At 37.8% G+C, this 10070-nt stretch overlaps 2 long non-coding RNA genes across 2 annotated transcripts; both read left to right on the top strand.

Annotated features, from left to right (window-relative positions):
- The first annotated feature begins 301 nt into the window (after window positions 1–301).
- LOC143864249 (uncharacterized) lies at window positions 302–1682 on the top strand. Its single transcript, XR_013241122.1, has 3 exons — window positions 302–410; window positions 520–576; window positions 1547–1682. It is a non-coding gene; the product is annotated as an uncharacterized LOC143864249 (long non-coding RNA).
- Window positions 1683–8126: 6444 nt separating this feature from the next.
- LOC143864270 (uncharacterized) lies at window positions 8127–9460 on the top strand. The gene is made up of 3 exons (XR_013241126.1): window positions 8127–8920; window positions 9020–9150; window positions 9338–9460. It is a non-coding gene; the product is annotated as an uncharacterized LOC143864270 (long non-coding RNA).
- The last annotated feature ends 610 nt before the right edge of the window (window positions 9461–10070 follow it).

Below are 10070 nucleotides of genomic sequence, written 5' to 3'. Positions count from 1 at the left end.
ACAAACAACTCAAGATCTGATCAGATAAAATGCGGTCTAAACAAAGAACAGCAGCAGCCTCTCTTGTTTTAGTAATGATACTCTTTATATTCTTTTTCTCATTACCTGTTAAAAGCTGCTACAATTTCTGAATTAACATAAACAGCCAATCAGATAAGAATTCAATAAAGTTAGTAGCACTATTTTCAGAACATAGTGCAGATTCCATTATCCTTTTAGTAGCCCTGAAAAACATTATTTTGGTTTCCACTTAACAGATGATGCTATTTTTTTTAATTTAAGTGTGCTTTCATATCTCCATGTTTCAAATCTTGCTTTCAATGACGTTATGCATTCGCGATGCAGGAGTGGTCTCAACGTGAGATTGAGAAATTCCGAAATGATATAGAAAAGTTGCGCATCGATATGAGGTCTGGCTATTCCAGCTATAAATTAAACTGTTTCTAAATGTTATCACGACTAACGTATGTGTTCATTACAAAAATTCTGATTTGAAAAAAGCTTTGTTTTCTGACATAGGTATGAGATTGACAAAGTTATTGCTGGACATCGTTTGGATCTAAACCTTGAACGAGGGTAAGAAAATAAATTCTCATCTCTTGTTTTTTAGAGCATGGCCTCACCTTTGTCATGACTGAGCAGAAGCCTTTGAGTTACTAGCAACTTGAGGGTCTGGCAATTTAACACAATTATTTAGGCAACTAAAATTGAGAAATCTGCCCCAAAAAAAAAAAAAAAAAACTAACATTGAGAAGGAAGAAGAAAACACAAACTCCTTTCTGAATTTGACTAATTCTCTCCTTGAACCATTTTAGTGAGCGTATCGCCACATTCTCCTTGGTTTCCACTTTTAACAATCGGATCCTTCCGTCTTCTCATAAAAAAAACTTCACCCAAAATGTGTGGCTAGTCATTTTCTCAAACCTTGCTCCTCTCAAGTAATTTCACAAACACCTTGCGAAAAAACTTCACCTAAAATGTGTGGCTAGTCATTTTCTCAAACCTTGCTCCTCTCAAGTAATTTCACAAACACCTTGCGAAAAAACTTCACCTAAAATGTGTGGCTAGTCATTTTCTCAAACCTTGCTTCTCTCAAGTAATTTCACAAACACCTTGTGTGCAAGATCCTAGACGCTCTGATACCAATTGTAGGGGATCAAGACCCACCGCCAATAACATTCTCCAATCAACCACCGGCGAATGTTATTGGTGGTGGGTCTTGACCCCCTACAATTGGTATCAGAGCGTCTAGGTGTTTGCATGCAAGGTGTTTGTGAAATTGCTTGAGAGAAGCAATGTTTGAGAAAATGACTAGCGACACATTTTAGGTAAAGTTTTCTCTTGGGGCTCTAGAAGGGCTTTTGTGGTGAAGCAAAAGCAATGTTCTTCTTGAAGAGAAGGTTTAGAGCAAAAAGAGGGGTTTTCTCTTGGGCTCTTGGAAGGCTTTTTTGTGTAGAAGCAAAAGGGTTTTTCCTCCTCTTGTTTATCAAAGTGTATTCTTCTTCTTCTTCCGTTCTTCTTATCCATTGGATTTTGTCTATTGTAGCACAAGCATTGTGTTGGAGGATTTTCCAACTACTTCTCGAAGGAGGGTTTTCCATATAATCGGTACAGAGGCTTGGAGATTATTTTGTGGCTACATAGAAGGTTGGAGAGAAGGGTTTTATCGGTGGATTTTACCAGTGGAGGTATCATTGTACTATTTTGGTTCTAAATAATGAATTGAGTATGCTGCCTTCTCCGTGGAGTAGCCCATTGTGGTGAACCACGTATATTCTTGTTTTCTTGTGGTTGTTTGTTTTGACTCTCTTTGGTGGTTGTGGTTTGTTTAGATATATTTTTCTCCATCTTGTTGTGCAAGATCTTGGGTATTTTCGTATGTTCGCCGTTGGTTGATTGGCGAATGTTATTGGCGGTGGGTCTTGCCCCTCCCCCCCCGTTGGTTGATTGTTTTTTAGAGCATGGCCTCACCTTTTTCATGACTGAGCAGAAGCCTTTGAGTTACTAGCAACTTGAGGGTCTGGCAATTTAACACAATTATTTAGGCAACTAAAATTGAGAAATCTGCCCCAAAAAAAAAAAAAAAAAAACTAACATTGAGAAGGAAGAAGAAAACACAAACTCCTTTCTGAATTTGACTAATTCTCTCCTTGAACCATTTTAGTGAGCGTATCGCCACATTCTCCTTGGTTTCCACTTTTAACAATCGGATCCTTCCGTCTTCTCATAAAAAAACTTCACCCAAAATGTGTGGCTAGTCATTTTCTCAAACCTTGCTCCTCTCAAGTAATTTCACAAACACCTTGCGAAAAAACTTCACCTAAAATGTGTGGCTAGTCATTTTCTCAAACCTTGCTTCTCTCAAGTAATTTCACAAACACCTTGTGTGCAAGATCCTAGATGCTCTGATACCAATTGTAGGGGATCAAGACCCACCGCCAATAACATTCTCCAATCAACCACCGGCGAATGTTATTGGTGGTGGGTCTTGACCCCCTACAATTGGTATCAGAGCGTCTAGGTGTTTGCATGCAAGGTGTTTGTGAAATTGCTTGAGAGAAGCAATGTTTGAGAAAATGACTAGCGACACATTTTAGGTAAAGTTTTCTCTTGGGGCTCTAGAAGGGCTTTTGTGGTGAAGCAAAAGCAATGTTCTTCTTGAAGAGAAGGTTTAGAGCAAAAAGAGGGGTTTTCTCTTGGGCTCTTGGAAGGCTTTTTTGTGTAGAAGCAAAAAAGGGTTTTTCCTCCTCTTGTTTATCAAAGTGTATTCTTCTTCTTCTTCCGTTCTTCTTATCCATTGGATTTTGTCTATTGTAGCACAAGCATTGTGTTGGAGGATTTTCCAACTACTTCTCGAAGGAGGGTTTTCCATATAATCGGTACAGAGGCTTGGAGATTATTTTGTGGCTACATAGAAGGTTGGAGAGAAGGGTTTTATTGGTGGATTTTACCAGTGGAGGTATCATTGTACTATTTTGGTTCTAAATAATGAATTGAGTGTGCTGCCTTCTCCGTGGAGTAGCCCATTGTGGTGAACCACGTATATTCTTGTTTTCTTGTGGTTGTTTGTTTTGACTCTCTTTGGTGGTTGTGGTTTGTTTAGATATATTTTTCTCCATCTTGTTGTGCAAGATCTTGGGTATTTTCGTATGTTCGCCGTTGGTTGATTGGCGAATGTTATTGGTGGTGGGTCTTGCCCCTCCCCCCCCCCCCCCCCCCCAACAACATTTACGTCTTGATTGACATTAGAGCCGGGGATGAATTATTATCTTTCATGGATGGCTTATCATTAGCGCGAGCATAATCTACTGGATCTACTAAATATTTATTATAGAGGGAAAGCCACCACTTGTCTCTAGCTCTTGATATGGAAGGTGAAGCAATTGTCTCAATGTCATTCATTTGTTGGCTGCTTAATAAATTTGGTACAAACCTTCTGAGTGACAGTTACATTCAGCTACATAAACCTTTCCTAGCCAAATAAGTTTCAAAAATGGGTGTAAAGAGAAATATACAAAAAGAAAAATCTGTTAGGAAGTCTAGCAATACTCCCTGCAGCTAACAATGCATTCCAAAATGATCCATTGCCCCAACAAGCCATATGCAGCTGCTATTGGTAGCAGGAGTGCATAGAACCACACTGCTCTTACTAGGCCAGGCCTACACATGATGTAGACTGCAATTCCTGTTCTTCAGTTTTTCCTTATCAAGTGCACATAAACTCTCTTAACAAATACTTTTTCTATGGTTCAACCCTACAGCAGTCCCAAACCATTATTTCCACCACTATGTCCATGTATGCGCCCTCTTTTGCTAGGGTATTCACTCGGATTGTAAGACGTGTTGGAAGAGGGGGACAATTTTGTTGGTATATACCCATATCTCATAAAATGACCAAAGCACCTTATGTAGTGTAAAGTTGATCTCCTTTTCTTTTGGCGTAAAAAGGGACGTAAATTTGTTTTTTGTTGTAAAAACATAAAACAACTATTACTTCCATTTTTACGTGAAAAGACGCGGAGCCTAACTGATGGAAAATGACAAGAATAACTCTTATCTCACAGATAAAGAGCAAAATGCTCTCATTTTTTTATGGGAAAAGATAAATGCGTCCCTTTTCATTACTTGGGACGCCCAACTACAATGTATCTATGTATTTAGGGAAATGATACCCCACTCTGATGGATAAAATCTCCCCCTCCCCCCCTCTCTCTCTAACGTCATTCATTAGGTTTTAAAGGCAAAGAAAAACGGTAAAGGGAGCAAATTTATCCTAAAGCAATGAACCACACTCACAGAAACCGTTGAAGGGGGGATTTTATCCATTTAGGTGTGTGTGTGTGGGGGGGGGGGGGGGGGGGGGGGGGGGGAGGGGGGGGGGGGGGGGGGGGAGAGGATATCAGCATGTTAGGAATTAACAACGCATCAGAATAACGATGCAAAGATAAAACGAAAGATCACACACAGAACACACAGATTTATGTGGTTCACCCAACTAGTTTGGTATGGGCTACATCCACGGCAGAGCGACAAGCCAACGATTCCACTATTCTGAAGAAAAAAATTACAAACCCTCACACTTTTCTATGGCGTCTCCTGATATCACATCTCTTTATATGGCGTTCAGAAACGCGTTACGATAAAGAAAAACCCTAATTCATGAAAGTACAAAACTACCCCCAGTATAAAGTGTACAGTACTTTCCAGATTAGACTTAGATCAGGCTTCACCAATAACACAACACCCTTTATTTAGCTTGTCACATAGGGATTGGGCATATTTTGGCCATTTTCTATGAGACAGGTGTATGGTGGGTATTTTTACGGGACATAAATATTTTGGTTATGTTTTAGAGGATATTTTTTTTCCTTTTTGGTTATTTTTCATGAGATAAAGTGTATACTGACCTTTTCTGGGAGATAAGAGCTATTTTAGTCATACTTTGTGAGATATAGTTGCCCGAGTTGTGGTAAGTGATGTGGATCTAATGTGGCGGCCTTGTCATTGGGCTCTTACAAGGGAAAATTTTATTTTCTTATCCCATAAAGAGAAATTATTTGGTGCCCGACCGTCAAGTCCCTTGTGGTCATTACTTCAAAAGTACTGCCCTTGATATTTGATCTAATAGCAGACTCTGAAAAAGTGGTCTGCTGTTGGATCAAATATCAAGGGTGGTACTGCTAGCAAGGTACTTGACGGTCGGGCACCATATAAAAGCTCTTTCATAAATATATCCAACAAATATCGATCAAGCAATTGAATTTAAAATTCCAAAAAATTCAAGCAAGCAAACCTAACAGTAGAAAATTAGATCCTTGAATATGGATATTCTAATCATTTTTACTTCCTTTTTCATCGAAACATGATTTAGTCTTGTGGGCCTCATTTTTTCTAGCTATTTCCAAAGCCTAGATCATTTGATTTGAATTGAGTGATTGCATGATTATTTTAGACTTGGTAACAAAGGGGTCAGGTTTGAACAAACGTTGGCCCTACTAAGGCCTCTCCTATTTGAAGCCAGCAATGCATATGGAAGAGTCTTGTAAAAATCAAGTGGGTCATGGCTTCTTAGCAAATCCCTCTGGTCGGCGTACATGTCATTGATGAAGGGTTGTTAGGCAATTAATTATCATCAATTTCCCAAAATTAGAGCTTTTTCAACTACAGTTAGGGCTCTAATAATTAATAGTGTTGGTGGCTACGACATATTAAAGTTTATTAAATAATAGACAGTTTCGCTTCCAGAAACTTGACTTGACTTAGATGGGATCGAAGTAAATCTCATCATCTTTGACGGTGATCAAAGTAATCTATTCCCTACGGCAGGGATCAAATGGTCATTTTCTTCTTTATCTTATCTACTTTACCTCCGCTTCTTTAAACCCCCCCCCTCCCCCACACACACAAACACATGGCACTTCCTTTGTCCAACTCTTTAAACCCCTCCCCCCCCCCCCCCCCCCCCCCACACACACACACCCACATTTCTAATGCACTAAATTTTATATTTACCTATTTAGCATGAAAAGCTATCAGCCTCCAGCCACTGTTATGCTGGAGTCATGTGCTTATCCCTTGCCTACATCTGCCACTTGTGTCGCTGCCATGCAAGACTTCATGGCTACTACGACCCACTGCATTGAATTTCACTGAAGAGACTAAAGAATGTTTTCTATCTACCTACATATAGAAAGAAGAGTATAAATTATTTGCATAGGAACAATGTTGGTTCCTGGTCTGGGCAATAAGATATAAGGGATTATAAATTTATGGAGCATTAATTAATAGAGCTGCAACTATATCTCTACTATATAAGTTCCTTAGAAATGATAATTGCTGCTTATCATTTAACAAGAAAATCATGGATAAAATGATCATAATTGCTAGATCAATAGCTTTTAAAAATAATCATAAAAATATAGTCAACAGTTCACATCCAGTGAGAGTGAAACTCATCGATCATATAATTAATGAGGCCCTTGTGATTCTTGGACCGAAATTTGGGTCGAGCAATCATTTTTTTGGTAGATAATCTATCTTGAACCGACAATCTCATGGTTGCCACTAGTGTTTCAAAATGAAAGCATAGGCCAAAATGCGGCCAAAGCAAATCTAGTCGATTCGGCATGACGTGATTGAGTATTCAGTTGACAGGATCGAATATTCGATTGATGCAATCATAACTCGTGAGAGTCAAAAGAGTTTTGATTGACTTTATAGGGAAAATGTACGATCAAACAAGAACCCGATCAAAGTAAACATGGAGTCAACTCAGACGAGTCAACGATGACGTGGGGAAGTTTTGAAACTCAACTTGTCACATAAAGAAGTTCCCAGCTTAGATATGGATCCCTTCAATCAATGAGCATCAACAACAGAGAAAGCTAGAGAATGAAATTGCGTCAGGTCACATGAGCTATCACCACGATCAATATTGGGTCCCATGTCAGATCAAACATCCAATCTATGAGATTGAATCTTATAATAATCAACGTCTCTTGATTGAACCCTAAACAAGGCCTAATAGATCAAAGGGTCTACGATCATCCATTGAAGGTGGGCCTGATGTGCTCAATGGTAAGTAGGGAGGGCCATGCACCAACATAAAAGGGGGTGATAGTTGCCATCTTGTTGATAGGATCAAACATCTTATCTATAAGATAAAATCTTATAAAAATCAATGGCTCTTGAATGAACCCTAAACAATATATCAAAGGGTCTAGGATCATCCAATGAAGGTGGTAAGTAAGGAGGGCCATGCATCAGCAGAAGGGGGTCAATAGTTGTCGTCTAGCAATGTCTATTTGAGAAACAGAGTTTCACTGTTGCCATTCAAATCCACAAGAGATTAATAAATTTCCCGAAATGGGGATGGCTCTGGCCCTGTCTCATCCCGTAGTGTTTTTTTTTTTTTTTTTTTGGCTTAGTAGGCAAGTGCAGTAACGCACATTGCTTGTATAGATTGACACGTGAAAAGAAAAGCTATAGAGGGGAAAATATTTATTTAGTTTATCAATCTTTAGTTATCGGACAATGTGGTGTTCCTTTTTTTCTTTTTTTTTAATCTTTTTGTTATTGTTATTAAACAATGTGGTATTGTTATTGTTATTATTACAATGTTTATAGTATAATTTTTATTATTCTATGGAATGGTTTTAATCATTTTCATGTTTGAAAAGAAAATCTTGAAATATATAAGCGGTTGTCTTTTCAAAAAGTATTTTACTTTAGTTTGGAATTTTGAATTCTTCATTTAATAATTGTTTGATTAGATTTTATAAAAAGTTGAAATTAGGAAAAACCGGATAATTAGGAAGTTGAGTCAGAGGATGATAGGCGTCATGGAACATTAGGGGCATCAAGTTCACTTAAGCTATCTATCCAAACTAGCATTCGCAATAAAATCATTCACTATGGATATTACTCCATGAGCTTGAATTATGTTTCTTCATCATCGGTTTGCTCATAAGGCTCTAGCACTTTTGGATCATTTGAATCCTTTGTTTTCCCAATCCATTGTGTTTTTATAGGGGTGTGAATTATCCTACTGGGGCGCGAATTTATCAGCTCCCTTTTTTTAATTTAATAAACCTGAAGGGGTCCCGCCAAACCCTAGCCTACCTACGCAAAAAACAAGAAGAATAAATTCTTATAACCATTCCTGAAATTTTCAGACCTGATCAAAACCCACGTATAAATCATTCAAATACCCATTTCCCATTTCCAATCTTTCATCTTCTTGAATAGTTAAACGTTTTTTCTACGTATTTCTAGCTTTCTACCATAGTTTTCCCATCTTTCTTGTTGTACAAGCCAATAATCCCACCCTGATATCCCCCTTATCCTCTCAATTTCCTTTTTGGTCTCTGAGTTATTACCATGCCCTTTTTGCTTAGCTTATTGTGCATGAAGAGGGCTGAATCGATTGAAATGGAGAGTTTACAACTAGATTTCCAATGGGACCAAATCTTTGTTCATGATTTTCCCAATTTCCCTACTTATAACCTGAGATTTTCTCATATCAAATTTGATCCTGCAAAACCCATTTCAGGCCTTGAGTATTGCACAAGAATTGAACAGTTTAAAGTAGCTTATAATCAATTTTTTGGAGAAGGAAGACCCTCTTTATTTTATTCACTTTTGTGGGTGTGTTTTCTTTTATCTTGTTGTTGTAAATTCTTCAAACGGCTTCCTTGATTTGCAAACGTGTTATGCTTTTGAATTCAATGGTGGGTTGGAACCCCTTAAGGGTCCTTACAGCTTTGAGCAATGGGGACTTACTCAATGGCTCAAAGAGGTCGTCTGCGAGTCTACGCAGTAACCAACCTTTGACAGGCAGATATCTCACCTTGTGAAACCTGACTGGAGACGATCTTTTCATATAGACACATTAGCTTTGCTAAAATTTCTTGATCACCATGTTTGTATTTTGGCTTACATTTTTTGTTTTGTTTTGGATTTTTGATTTGTTGTAGTGGTTTCTGATGTAAAATGTTTATGGACTTGTATTGACTTGTAGGTCAAACAATTAGAAGCACATGGGATTTCATCGGAGCACGCAGAGGTGATAACTGCAGTTATCGCCAATGCTTTAGATGACTGCTGGGAAAAGTAGCTCAATCTTATGGTTTGAAAGTAGAGATGCAGTTGGTAAGTGTTTCTTGTTCAGTTTTATTCCATTTGGGTTTTCCAAGCAATCTTGGTTTCTAATGCATATTGTCGAATGCCATTGTTATTATTAGATAGCTTTGAATATACAATGCTTATGGAAGAGTTTCGTAAATGATTGTAATTGGCAGTTTTCCTATTCTATAACTATAGCCTTTTATTGGTGTAGAATGCAATGATGATAGATGCCAAATTCTCCAAATTCAAATCTGAATTACAAAACTCCCAGGTACTTCTTTTCTTATTGAATTTTATTTTCTCATATGACATTCTAAACTTTTTAATATGTTGATAAGGTTACAAAGCTTTTATTGCTTGCTGGAAGGATCATCCATATCTTGTAGTTTTCTATTGGCCAACGACAGTTTCAGCTAAATTACAGAAGGATAATATGGATATCTACAGTTTAGGTTCATCCTGAAATTTTCCTTGTGTAGCTCAACTCTGATATAGATTTTGCTTCCATCAGTTATATATTGAGAAAGTCTGAGACCAAGAGTGTTGTGTGTATGTCATAAGTCTGCTAAATATTTCATTAATCATGAACAGCTTAGATAACATCACTTTCTTTGATTGCTTATTCAAGGAAGTTGTCATGAAAAAACAAATAGGAAAAGCTCAATCTACGAAGGAAACCCATTTGTTTTAATACATTAAGGAAACATGTACATCTTCAGTTACTAGGTCTCAAAGAGCAAAACAGGATAGGTGATATCACTTTTTTAAGAAAAACCATCTCTGGTCCTCATTTGGGCGATGGATTTCTCAATATAACTTGGAGCTCAGACCATTGTAAGCTGCAAAGAAAAGAGACATGGCTCCATTAATATGTGAGGGCTCTGCTCACTAACAGATTGAATTAAGTGTGTATCCCTCTCTTATAAGGCCACTAGAAGTAGTAT

The sequence above is a fragment of the Tasmannia lanceolata genome, unplaced genomic scaffold, assembly GCF_043159265.1.
Source record: "Tasmannia lanceolata isolate RefF3 unplaced genomic scaffold, GAP_Taslan_0.1 ptg000048l, whole genome shotgun sequence".
NCBI classification, from domain to species: domain Eukaryota; kingdom Viridiplantae; phylum Streptophyta; class Magnoliopsida; order Canellales; family Winteraceae; genus Tasmannia; species Tasmannia lanceolata.
Note: the sequence above shows the minus strand (reverse complement) of the source record. Positions and strands in the feature narration are given on the sequence as shown.